At 40.8% G+C, this 14,633-nt stretch overlaps 1 protein-coding gene across 4 annotated transcripts in view; it reads right to left on the bottom strand.

Moving 5' to 3' along the window:
* SLC4A10 (solute carrier family 4 member 10) overlaps nucleotides 1-14,633 on the bottom strand; it is a 300,201-nt gene that overhangs the window by 202,747 nt on the left and 82,821 nt on the right. The window lies entirely within an intron of this gene.

The raw sequence follows: 14,633 nt of genomic DNA, 5'->3' as shown, positions 1-14,633 counted from the left end.
GAAGTGCACTACTAATTTCTAGACAAATTATTCATTTTTGCAGGCTATTATAAATTCACAATTAACATTTTTAAATGCTCCTAATACCATAGCGTATCTTCTCTTTTGTAGTTCATTTTAATGACCAAAATACACATTTTTCATGCCACACATGTATGGACACAATCAATACGGACACTGGAGCTATAGTTGATGGGGAAATTGTATATTTTATATTTATTTATTATTGCTGGCTCACAATATCTAATAAGGAGACAAGGATGGTCACTTTAGATGACTAAACCAAAGTAATGTTACTGAAAACTGACCAAGTCCTTTTAAGGTCATATTACCTGCATGGAGTGTGGGTTGTTGATGGCTTACACACAAGTCCAGTATATAACACACAGCTAGACTGGAAATAGTTGTCTCGACCCAGAGCTTGCGTTACGCACACGTCTGTTCTGATCGTCGGCCACGCCATATAATGGAGGGACTCGTGGTGAAAAACGCATCTTTAGTTAGGTATTCTTGTTATATTTTCTTTTTATTTATCTGTATCTGTCATTACTTGTAATAAATGTTTTACTTATAAGTATTTGTGTGTTCTCTCTTTGCACATATTGAATACAACCCCAAAACCCTAACAAAACAATAGTACAGTGACACACCTTTTCTATTTACAGTTTACACAGTAAAATCTAACAAAGTATGCTTGCATGCAGTAGAGTAAGACACTACGTTGTATGATAGTTGTTGACATTTTCATTGCAGATCTCTTGTGTAAATCCTTAAAAGCAGTAGTAAACTGCACCTACTAAAAAAAAAAAAAAAATAAAAACACCCCTGCAAGGTAATATGATAATGTTCTGGTATGTATTGTATACTAGCACATTATTAAGGACTAACCTTAAAAAGAATCCCTCCAGCGGTGTGCTGTCACCGTTGCAGAGGCTTCCATCTTCACCCGGTCTTCCTGCCAGGTTCACGATCTCTGGCAGTCTGAATGGCCAAGACGCAAAGATGTCAGCCCCACGCATGTGGGTGGGAGTCCTGGGACACAGCACAGTGCCCTGAAGAAACGGCATGAGCATGCCGTTCCTTCTAAGCGCATGCGCCAGCTGTCAAAAAGAGCGAATATCTCCTAAATGGTGCACGTTTTGGAGATATTCATTTTGCCTACTGGTAAGTTTTATTATAAGCGTTCCTTCTAGTTAAAAGCATATAAAAAAGAGTTTACTACCATTTTAAAGGATAACTTCTTCTTTTTAAAAAAATTATTTAAGAAAATAAAAAATAATAATAATAATAAATGCACATTTTTTTTGCACGTAAAAAAAATGTGCATTTAAAAAATTTTTAAGAGCCTGGAAAACCTTGCACCAGAGATCAGCAGATTGCTGGTGCCATACAGGACTCCTGCAGACTGTCAGTGTAAGCTGTCTGCCTGTACATCGTACACTGACATGAAGAATTAATGAACTACCAAAGCACTCAACCGTGCCATGGTAGTTCACTTAGAACTACAAGGGATGTTGGTACTTGTAGTTTATTCATTCACAGAATTCTGTGAATGAATGACGTGGCCACATCATCCCAAGAGCGTTTTTAAGAGCCAACGGTCGGCTCTCTAGTAAAATCAATCCTAGCAGCTAACTAGCCGGGAGGGGACATTGTCTGCCTTCTGCGTCTTTACCGGGATCTCCTGTTCCACTGGGAGTCCTTGTTGACCAGCCAATTTTTCTGACAGCCGATCATAAAGCCAAAGACCAGATCGGTTTTGTTTGGCTCTACTATAAAGTAACCAGGAAGCAATGACCCTACATTACCTCTGGTTTACACAGTTGTATACGGTGTCTGTTCTAAAAATGAAAAGCATTTGATCAAACTGATCTTGGTATAATCAAATACTTTTAAGGGAAGAGGAGGTATGTGGGGTCTTCTACACCCCAGATCTCTCTATAAAGAGTACCTGTCACATTCCTATTGCTTTCACAAGGGATGTTTACTCTCCGTGTGACAGCAATAAAAGTGATTTAAAAAAACGTAAAGCGAGAGTGTAAAAATAGGTAAATAGTTTAATGAAAAAAAAAAAAAAATAAAAAAAAAAGGACCTCACTGACTTAGTGAGTTGGCGTATTTCTACGATGTAAAGGATAAGTTCACCTGTCCATAAAAAAAATAATAAATGCACATTTGTTTGCAGGTAAACAAATGTGCATTTATTATATTTTGTGTTAGGAGCCTCTAAAGCATTGCACCAGCGATCAGCAGATTGCTGATGCCATGCAGGTCTCCTGCAGACCTGTCAGTTCCTTGTACATCCCTTACGGGCAAGCCAATGCTTCTGACAAGAAGAAGCAATGAACTACCACGGCGCCATGGTAGTTCATTGAGGATTACAAGCAGACAGCCACTAAGGCTGTCAGGACCTGTAGTCCATTCATTCCCAGAGCACTGTGAATGAATGATGCAGCTGTGTGGGCAGGGCCCGACACGGCCTCACTGTTTTTAATCAGTGACAGCTAGTACAGGGAACTTCTCTGGGGTGCAGCTGACGGCAGCTGCAGGATAGGGAACATATTACATGTTTCACCCTAAAAACCAGTGGAACATGTCATATATTTCCAAATGTGAACTTATCCTTTAAACCATTTTACCTCTTTATTAGCAATAAAAACTGGCAGGGGCTCTAATTCTTCTCCGCTGTGTCCATCCCACTGGATATCGCATGAGATAAAATACTGCATGGCTTCATGAAATAAATACTACATATTTTGATTAAATACCGCACGCCTCATTTTAGTACCATTTTTTTGTGAATTTCAAACTTTTTTTAAAAAAATACTACAAGATATTTTATCACACATTTTAAAGAGGAAAATACCGCTTTGTAAATGGAGCCCATGATCTTCTAACCCTGGTTCAGATCTGCCCTTCTTTGGTCAAATGCTGAGTGGTGACCTACCTCCAGTAGAATAATTTAGGTTTCCCCACATTTCCTCACAATAACATGAAGATATATTCTTCACAGGAAGGATTTTAGCTTCCCTAGAATTATAATATGGTTATGTGATTGGTCTATTTAAAGGAAAAAGTAATTGCCAGAACTCTGTATATGTATATCATAGGATACTAAATAAATCACATGACATACCGTATTTGCACTATTATTTTTTCCAAGGGAGCAAGTTAGACAAGCCAAGCAATTAAGGAAGGTATCCAAACTGTTTTCCAGGCAATCATAATATTCAGGATAAATGTCACAATCCATTACTTCTACATCAGTGCTACACATTCATACTGTGGAGAGTGGTCACAAGCCAAGCATGTCAGTGTGTCGAGGTCACATGACGTCAGGCCATGCTGAGCTTTTTCTCAAGCTCAAAACGGTCTTTGGCTGACAATGTGTGTACATTTTATTTAAAAGAGAAGTATGGGATCTTTGTTTATTATACTTACCTTTATGGATGCATCATTGATCCGATGCTGCATCTGTCCCTTGCCGGCTCTAAGGGTGAGAACTGAGCGATCAGACACCACTGATCGCTTAGTTCTCCCTGCTACTATGAGTAGAGAATGGTGACTGTCAGTCACCACTCTCTGCTCTGCCCCCTCCCAGCACTCAATGGAGCGCTGGGCTGTGGAGGGGGAGGGAGCGGCTGGCTCAGGCTCTCAGCGATTCATTGAGAAGCTGAGCTAGGCTCCTGAGTGGATCCCAACCATATGGTCGCAATCTTTCCCCAACCTAGAACAGCTGAGTGATGTCAGCCAATAGGGTGACGATGGGTCACAGGAATAAAGAATGAACTTTGTTATCTTAAAGCAGGATTCTCCAAACTATGGCCCTCCAGGTGTTGGGGAACTGCAAGTCCCATGAGGCCTTGCAAGACTCTGACAGCCACAGGCAAGACTTCCAGAGGGAGAGGCATGATGGGACTTGTAGTACTTCAACAGCTGGAGAGCCATAGTTTGGAGACCCCTGTCCTAAAGAATATGTAAAACCAACATTTCATATTTCTCATATGTGCCTGCTGTACCATGTACTTGTATGAAAAGTAACTTGTTCTCTTTGTTTGTTTGTTGTTGCTTCCTTTGTGTGAAATCCCTGGTGTTCCCGCCATCCCTCTGCTTTCCTATTAAAAACTGACCACACTAGGCATGATAGCTCTTTGTGGTCAGTTTTCTAGCTGTGCTGAGAACTCTGCCTGCACTTTTCCAGTGATCAGACTTGTCCCCACATTTTCCCCCCCTGCACAACCTTTCACTGGGATGATCAGTGTATTGCTTTTTGTCCTCTCTCATCAAGCTATGTAGCTGAAAACAGAGAGTATGTGATCACTTACCAAAAGAGGAAAAAGCATTTATACATTTTTTTTAACAGTATCATATTTACATTTTTTTTATATTTATACAAAAATATTTTGGCTTTCATTTCGGTTTTAACCACTTGCCCTCCAGAGGATTTACCCCCTTCCTGACCAGGCCATTTTTTGTGTTGTGATGCTGCATTATTTTAACTGACAATTGTGTGGTCACGCAACGCTGCACCCAAATTAAATTTACGTCCTTTTATTCCCATGAATTGAGCTTTCTTTTGGTGGTATTTGATCGCCTGTGCATTTTTTATTTTTTGCGCTATAAAAAAAAAAAAAAAGGCTGACAATTTTGAGAAAAAAAATATTTTTGACTATTCACTATTAAATATGTCCAGTAAAAAAATTTTAAAAATCTAATTTCCTCATAAATTTAGTCCAAAATGTATTCTGCTCCATGTCTTTCCTATAAAAAAAATCCCAATATGTGTAAATTAAGTGGTTTACATGATAGTTATAGCATTTACAAATGGCGGTATATATACTGGGAATTTTTATTTTTTTTACTAGTAATGATGGCGATCAGCGACTTATAGCGGGACTGTGGTGGGCATTCTGACACTGGGGGGAACAGACTTGGTGTCAATGACATCGCCAGTGACACCAATACAGTGATCAGTGCTAATAAAAAGCACTGACACTGTACTAATGACACTGGGCAGGAAGGAGTTAACATGGGGGGCGATCTAAGGGTTTTACTTTGGGCTGTGTTTGTGTGCTTCACTGTAAGCACACTGCTTTGCATGGCATTCAAAGCAGTGTGCACAAGCTGACAGGGAGCAGAACTGTTTTGATTACAAACAGTCCCCCCCCCCGTCGGAGATACTTGGCAATCACCGGGCGCCGGCGAGTACTCACCAACCGGAACCCGGTGAATGACAGCCGTGGCCGCGAATGGTGGCGTGCGTAGGGCGCTCACACCCCCTACCCGGAAATGTAAAATCACGTATATATATACTGTATATGCGATTTTGTGCACCAGTGCCGCCCTGTAGCAGTATTTCTGCTATAGGGCGGACAGGAAGCGGTTAAACTGAATTGGTTGTTTCACATAATGGCTGAAAAAAGACAAAAGTCCATCCAGTTCAACCATAAAAAAAAAAAAAGAAAAAAGTTAGAATCCTATACCCACAGTTGATCCAGAAGAAGGCAAAAAAAGGCAGCAAAGCATGATCCAATTTGCTCCTGTAGGGAAAAAAATTCCTTCCTGATCCCCCAAGAGGCAATCGGATATTCTAAGCAAAATGGTAGTGTGACAAGAACACCCCTACCTGGAAAAAGAAGGTTACTAGGTGATCCACGCGGAGTAATATGAATTCAAAATATTCCAAACAATACTTTATTTGATCACATAGATCATAAGGAGGTTAAACATGAGCACGGTGTACATATGAGAAAAGTTAATAAAATCATGTTAAAAAGCACTAGGCGTCTTCAGTTTCGGGTCATCTTAGCAAATAGAGTACCATAAGGCAGAGTTATATAGTGGTGATATAGTTATCCTGGGTTTCCATGGGTTTTCGTCTTGTATTCAAATGAACCATGTATTCAGCAAATGTGTTCCCAATATATGTCAGGTATCTCCTGGTATGGAAAAGCTGGAACACAGAAGTACATAGTATATATATGGGAGTATGAAAACCAAAAAACCAAAACACATCCAAAGTTCACCAGGCCTCCCTCTGCAGTAGTCAATGGATACTACTATTACCTTCTCAATAGTGAGATTAACAGGCCAACTTCTCAGATGTAGGGACTTCCTGGATAGCCACCCCAAGTGAAACAGGATCCACAGTACCAAATGATTCTGAGGATATATATAGAAAAATAGTGATACATATAAAAATCATGGGCATCAGGTCACCCTGAAAACAAGACACACATAGAGTGGGTATATTACCATAAATGAAGATCAAGAAGACTTCTGTCGACTTGAAATAGGATCAGGTCCTTGATGCTTTTCCAAGATACATGTGGGGGTGGGGAGCCAGGTAGTCACAATACATGGATTCCAAACACATAAACTGTGTATATAGCATATAACAGGCCATGCAGGCCTGAGTTTTTATGCCCAATAGAGGGTTTCCAAAAATTACTCAAAATGAGAAGATTATTGCTCCATATACTATGTATATAGCATGTAACAGGCTATACAGGCCTGAGTATTTATACCCAATAAAGGGTTTCCAAAAATTACTCAAAATGAGAGGGTTATTGCGGTTTCATGAGGATATGGCTATGTCACAGCACAACACCTGGATAGGATAGCGTATATATATATATATATATATATATATATATATATATATATATATATATATAAATCGTCCTCAAAAGAGGATTTACAAAAAATTCCCCGAATATACAGGGTAAATTAGGCCCATATAGCATGCCCTTTTAATACCATAAATGCTCTATAGATCTCAACAGCCGTAAGCTGAAATAACTTGCCACCGGTGGAAGATAAATTTCCCTGAAAGATTGCCGTTTGCGAACCGCTGCAATAGTAGCCTTATGGTAGTTTTCAGAGGGTCAAGGGCCTTCCTAGCAGAGAGCTGTGACACCGCCGTTCCTTCCCGCCTCGTGGGCGCCGCACCCAGTGAAGACGCCGAGTGTATTGACGTCACTACGCCCGGCGTCTTCACTGGGTGCGGCGCCCACGAGGCGGGAAGGAACGGCGGTGTCACAGCTCTCTGCTAGGAAGGCCCTTGACCCTCTGAAAACTACCATAAGGCTACTATTGCAGCGGTTCGCAAACGGCAATCTTTCAGGGAAATTTATCTTCCACCGGTGGCAAGTTATTTCAGCTTACGGCTGTTGAGATCTATAGAGCATTTATGGTATTAAAAGGGCATGCTATATGGGCCTAATTTACCCTGTATATTCGGGGAATTTTTTGTAAATCCTCTTTTGAGGACGATTTACACATATATATATATATATATATATATATATATATATATATATATATATATATATATGCTATCCTATCCAGGTGTTGTGCTGTGACATAGCCATATCCTCATGAAACCGCAATAACCCTCTCATTTTGAGTAATTTTTGGAAACCCTTTATTGGGTATAAATACTCAGGCCTGTATAGCCTGTTACATGCTATATACATAGTATATGGAGCAATAATCTTCTCATTTTGAGTAATTTTTGGAAACCCTCTATTGGGCATAAAAACTCAGGCCTGCATGGCCTGTTATATGCTATATACACAGTTTATGTGTTTGGAATCCATGTATTGTGACTACCTGGCTCCCCACCCCCACATGTATCTTGGAAAAGCATCAAGGACCTGATCCTATTTCAAGTCGACAGAAGTCTTCTTGATCTTCATTTATGGTAATATACCCACTCTATGTGTGTCTTGTTTTCAGGGTGACCTGATGCCCATGATTTTTATATGTATCACTATTTTTCTATATATATCCTCAGAATCATTTGGTACTGTGGATCCTGTTTCACTTGGGGTGGCTATCCAGGAAGTCCCTACATCTGAGAAGTTGGCCTGTTAATCTCACTATTGAGAAGGTAATAGTAGTATCCATTGACTACTGCAGAGGGAGGCCTGGTGAACTTTGGATGTGTTTTGGTTTTTTGGTTTTCATACTCCCATATATATACTATGTACTTCTGTGTTCCAGCTTTTCCATACCAGGAGATACCTGACATATATTGGGAACACATTTGCTGAATACATGGTTCATTTGAATACAAGACGAAAACCCATGGAAACCCAGGATAACTATATCACCACTATATAACTCTGCCTTATGGTACTCTATTTGCTAAGATGACCCGAAACTGAAGACGCCTAGTGCTTTTTAACATGATTTTATTAACTTTTCTCATATGTACACCGTGCTCATGTTTAACCTCCTTATGATTTATGTGATCAAATAAAGTATTGTTTGGAATATTTTGAATTCATATTACTCCGCGTGGATCACCTAGTAACCTTCTTTTTCCAGGTAGGGGTGTTCTTGTCACACTACCATTTTGCTTAGTATGTACCTTTTGGGTTTATGGATCCACACTTATACAAGTGAGTCGGAGATAAGTCAATGACACCAGCTATACGTGTCATTCTGGGTGGCCAGTTTGTGTTTTATTGTTGTGGCAATCGGATATTCCCTGGATCAACTTTACCTATAAATGTTAGTATCCAGTTATATTCTGTGTATCCAAGAAGGAATCCAGGTCTTTTTTAAAGCTATCCATTGAGCTGGCCAGAACCAACTCTTGAGGGAGTCTATTCCACATTTTTACAGCTCTCACTGTGAAGAAACCTTCTGGTGTTTGGAGATTACATTTATTTTCCTCCAGACGTAAAGAGTGCCCCCTTGTCCTCTGTGATGACCTCAGGATGAATAACTCTACACAGAGTTCACTATATGAACCACTGATGTATTTATACATGGAGATCATATCCCCCCTTAATCTCCTCTTCTCAAGAGAGAATAAATTCAGTTCCTCTAATCTTTCCTCATAGCTGAGCTCCTCCATGCCTCTTATCAGTTTGGTTGCCCTTCTCTGTACTTTCTCCAGGTCCCCAATGTTCTTCTTGTGAATTGGTGCCCAAAACTGAACTGCATATTCCAGATGAGGTCTTACTAATGATTTGTACAGGGGTAATATGATATCTCTCTCTCTGGAGTCTATACCTTTCCTAATACAAGAGAGGATTTTGCTCGCTTTAGAAACTGCAGCTTGGCATTGCATGCCATTATTAAGCTTGTGATCTACCAGAACCCCCAGATCCTTCTCCACCATTGATTCATCCAAATGACAAAGTTATCACTAAATAAACAGGTTAAATAAAGAGATGTAGATACGTCACTAGATGGGTGCCCTCTCTGGCTCAGACATTATTCTGTCTCTCTCGATTCAACAGTTCAATTCCTTAGCTGACTGATAGACTTGCATTGTGATTTGTAACAGTAAGGTACAAGAATTGTGTAGCAATACTCAGAGCCTGACTACACAATGGGCAAATATGGCTGCCCTCATGTTCAAATAGAACTACAAGTTATTTAAAAGATTTAGATGTTTTAGGACATAAATCGTTTTAGGTCGATAAAATCTGTTATACTGTTATCTAAAAAAATAAATGAAAAGACAAAGCGTTCCCTTTAATGTCGGTGGTGCCTCATTCATCCAAAGAAAAACAGAACACTCTAGGTAAAATAAAGAATGTTGGTGGATCTGACTGCACAAGCCTAGAGCTCCTGAGCATTAATCCAGCACTTTAGGCCTTACGAGTTGCTGTCATCACACTCACTTCTACTTCAATACACACTCATTATTACTCTATGCGGAGAATACCTGCAAGCAATATTTCTGAACATCCACCAATTACTGATCACTGGACCAGAAGGAAAGCAGCGGCAAATTATTGCCGAAAACTCTTAAAGGACCATTACATCTAAAACAAAAACTATTCCGTATGTGAAAGAGCTACTGACAAGTCTCAACTAAGTATATAACAGCAACCACAGATTAGAAACTGGAATATTTTAAGTGACCCTTCGCCAGACCATTTATTTCAACTACAATCTTCCTATAAAGATCATATGTGCATTTAGCATGTTTTATGCATTTTTTTACCTGTAAAATTCTACAGTGTATAAACATTCAAAAGCCTGAGACTGCTGATGGGTGTCCTTGACCTGATGTCAGCAGCTCCAGCAGACTCAGAACTGTCACTCAAGTCACACTCTCTTTCACTCTTTCCTTAGCTGTTGCATACAAGGTTGGTAAGAAAAGTGAAGGTTGGGCCAGAGGAGCTGGGCCATCACAGACAATTATAAGGCATTCCCAGAAATGGAGAGGGCTATGATGAACAAGGAGGGAGGGGACTGTGCTAGGAAATAATATTTATTTATTTCAGGTACTTTTATAGCTCTGTCAATTTTTGTAGTGATTTACATATATATTGTACATTCACATCAGTCCCTAATCCTCAAGGGGCATACAATCTAAGGTCCCTAACTCACATTCATACACATACTAATGCCAATTTAGACAGGATCCGATTAAACTACCAGCATGTCTTTGGAGTGTGGGAGGAAACCAGAGTACCTGGAGGAAACCCACACAAGCACAGGGAGAACATGCAAACTCTAGGCAGGAGGTGCCATGGCTGGGATTTGAACCAATGACCCTAGCACTGCCAGGTGGAAGTGCTAATCATTTGGCCACTGTGCTGAATTAATATCCAATATTCTGGAGTAGGCAAGAGGTAAGCGGGTACAGTAGTAACTATCAGCTGAAGATTGGTAACATCATAAGTCAAGGCATATATCACCAGTACACCACAGGTCTTCAAGACTAATTCCAAGTCTTCCAAGGTCTTTCCAAGTCCAGACATTTATTAAGGTGATTACACCACAGCAATGAGGTGCAACATTTCAGGATCAAGCAGGACCCCTTAGTTAGGAATTTGATGTGCAGCATTTCAGGGCGACACATCACATGCCTGATGAAGGTCTTGCATGGTCCTGAAACTTAGGGTCAGGTCACACTACATGCGTTTGTTTCTGCATCCAAAATGCACAGAAAGTAGATTATATGGTTATCAATGTCACCAGTCCAGTGTACCTCTGCCACCTCACTCCCGGTTGCAAAATGGGCTCCGCCGTGCACCTGCGTAGACCTCCTGCATGCTCTCAGTAAACTCTTTACTATCTCCCATACCATGCGGTTAGGCTGTGGATCTCTATAACGTAGGTACAATCTCAAACCTGGGGAGGAAGTCAGCAAACCCTCTCTACCGTAGAACCCTGCACCTATGCCAGATACCACACTTATTAACTGGCTGCTGTGTACTTTACACTAGTTTCTATTTACGCATAGCCACTACTAACCTTTAGTAGTGGCTTTTTTTCATACCCCATAGTGCTTTACAGACCCTGTTCTTCTGATATGCCAAAATCTACCCTTTGGATAACTTCGGATCAGGCTCAAAAAGTATAAAAGCTTTACTGAAAGTGCTTAAAAGAATTCACAGTAACATGAAGTGCAGACCGTCTGACTGTATCTGCCCAGGCATACCTGTCACAGGCGTAAGTACGTATCTGGCAATCCTCATCGAGTGCTAGATGTCCAGCATTTCATGTTCCTTGATGCTCTTAGCAATCCTAGTCCATGGCAGAAGGTCAGAGTCAGAGTGGGAGCAGGCTCTCTGCTAGCCCAACCTTCCCCCTTTTTATAACACTCCGGGTATGGAAGGCAGGACCTAAAAAGCTCAGGAAAGGAGACCAGACAGGTTACCCCTTCTTTACCTGGGCAGAATAACTTACTGACTTTAATCAAAACCCAACCTGTAGGCAACCTGTTTACACACGTATTAATGCTAATATATCAATCACTTGAGCGTTAATTCAGAGTCAATTGCCAGAATAAATTATTATTCTGGACAATCAAATGAATTAACGCCCAAGTGCTTGTTGCACCTAAATCCATCTAGATGTATTTAAAAGTGTAGGGGCAAGGGTAGGTAGGATGGTTGGTCATTCCTCAGAATTTCAGAGAGAAATGCACTGTAACCAGCATGTACAACATTTGCTGCCTTCCTTCCATAAATAAGGGCAATAATTGCCACCTGTTTTTCAAAGAATGAATGACCTCACTAAAAGAACTCCACACTGCTATTATTTTGAACATGCCCCTTTCAATTAGTGATTCAGTTACACAGAATCAGCAGCATGCATGTCATGCATCTGCCAAAAACAGTGATTGATCAGGTTAGTGATGTCTGACTGCTATTATTTTGAACACAACTGTATATAATGAAGCTATTTTGCCTGCGAAGGATTTGTATTTCTGTTCATCCAATCCTGAGATTTACACAGCGTTTCCACAACACACAGCCCTGTTTGGTATGACAAGAGACCTTATTTTTCTCTGTTGTGATTCATTTACACTTACAGGTCTGGTACCTCCCCCAGCCTGTGAATGGGTAGTAAACCCACATCCTGATGATCTCATCTCTGTATTACTCTGCCTCTCCTTCAGTCAACATGCTCCATAAATTGCAAAACAACATTTATGTACATTATAGTTATTTTTTACTTCCTAGGCACTAACTGTAATGGTCTGCCACAGACAGAAAATCATAGTTGACTGAAGATTGAAATGTTAAAGACATTTACAGCTGAATCCCAACCATCAATTTTTTATTTTGATCAGAGGGAGTAGGGCAGTGTTTCTCAACTCCAGTCCTCATGGACCCCCAACAGGTCATGTTTTCAGGATTTCCATTATTTTGCACAGGTGATTTGATCAGGTTCACTGCCTTAGTAATTACCACAGCTGTTTCATCTGAGGGAAATCCTGAAAACATGACCTGTTGGGGGTCCATGAGGACTGGAGTTGAGAAACACTGGAGTAGGGTTAGAACTTCTGATGGGTTTTTAATGCTGCCTGTGTCTCCCATAAGAAGATTTACCCTCACTTGAAGTCTTATCATCACATGATTGGATTGTTTCCAATCCTATCATGCGGGGCTGGTTCAGGGCAAAGTAGATGGAAACATCAGGATTCTCCCAGGCACAGTTTTGCAAGGTTTTACCTTCAGCTGTTGGAGCCCTGGTGAGACCAGAGCAGGGGAAGGGACACAAGCTGTAGGCTCTCAAGGGAGAGGGAAGTCTATGACACAGTGATGGATGTAGCTCAAACCCAAAAACTGAATGACACAAAAAATAACCCCAAAACACCAGAATGATACCAAGGAGCTACAGTAAGCGCTACATGCTCTCTTTTATTATTTACAGTATGTTCCGACCACAATGTTTACTTTGGTGACATTGTCTCTTATACCAGTAAATGAGCTATAAAACAAGCCCAATTGACCTCTTTATCTGCTAGCACTGTGGAGCAATTCAACCTAAAAATGTACAGTACCAAAAGTATTCCAGTCCTTTTTTCAACAGCTCAGTTACCCCTATTCCACCTTTCCATAGCTTCTGCCTTGTGTTCATGTTAAAGATTAGCAGGAGGGAAGGCTGTTGAGTGACTGTTGGTAGCAAGGGAAGAAGAGCTGCTGAGAGAAAATAATTCTGCTCTGATCTTTAATTATTAATTCCCCTACAGTGCCTGCAACTACAAAGGTCAATAAGGGCTTGATTATAACTCCATTTACTACTTATTATTACAAACATTGAAAAAATAAATAGCCATGAAAAGTTAAAATAAAAACAAAAGCATTATGCAGTAGTACTCACTTTCAATCCAGAGCTGCCCTCGCAGTGCTACTGTTTCAACACAAGAGGTCTTTGAGGTTAATAATAGCCACCACCATCAGCGCACTGAGCCCAGGCAGTCATGTGCCTTTCCCCAACATGGTACTGGACATTTAAAGTGAAAGTAAACCCTATTTTTAATGTTTTACCTATGGTGAAGCCTTTAACCACTTGCCCTCCAGAGGAATTACTCACTCCCCCCCCTTCCTGACTAGGCCATTTTTTGTGATATGGTGCTGCGTTACTTTAACTGACAATTGCGCAGTCATGCAATGCTCCACCCAAATTAGATTTATGTTCTTTTTTTCCCACAAATGGAACTTTCTTGCAGTGGTATTTGATCACCTGTGTCTACAAATGGCGGTATATATACTGGAATTATTTGTAAAAAAATGTTTATACTAGTAATGGCAGCGATCAGTGATTTATAGCGGGACTGCGGTGGACATTCTGACACTGGGGGGAAACTGACTAACTGCTACTGACATCCCCACTGATACTAATACAGTGATCAGTGCTAATAAAAAGCACTGACATTGTACTAATGACACTGGACAGGAAGGGGTTAACATATGAGGCGATCAAAGGGTTAACTGTGCGCTGTGTGCTGTTTTACGATGTTGTCTGTGTGTGCTTTACTGTGTAAGCATGCTGCTTCGCATTGCTCTGCTATGCAGAGCAATACAAAGCAGTGTGCTGGTGCTGACGGAAGAGATCTGTATTGTGTATATACAGACCTCTCTTCTGTCAGTGTTCCTCAGCGATCGCCGGGTGCCGGCGTGGAATCTCTTTACTGCAGCAGCACCGGTGATGTCACTGGCGCATACGTACTGCACTCTCATTAAGCAGCGTACTGTCCATTGAGAGAGCCATGCTGCAGCTGAAATGAGACGGCAACGCGGCTCGGCACGTCAATCGGCCACTGCCTGCAAAACCAAAATGAAGACCGGGTGAAGATGGGAGCCTCAAGGAGCCGTGACAGTGCTCCACTGGAGGGCTTTATTTTCAGGTAAGTCTTTCAAAATGTG

This window comes from Staurois parvus, unplaced genomic scaffold, assembly GCF_062004578.1.
Source record: "Staurois parvus isolate SC_StPar_1 unplaced genomic scaffold, SC_StPar_1.0 ptg000031l, whole genome shotgun sequence".
In the NCBI taxonomy this organism is placed as follows: Eukaryota; Metazoa; Chordata; class Amphibia; order Anura; family Ranidae; genus Staurois; species Staurois parvus.
Note: the sequence above shows the minus strand (reverse complement) of the source record. Positions and strands in the feature narration are given on the sequence as shown.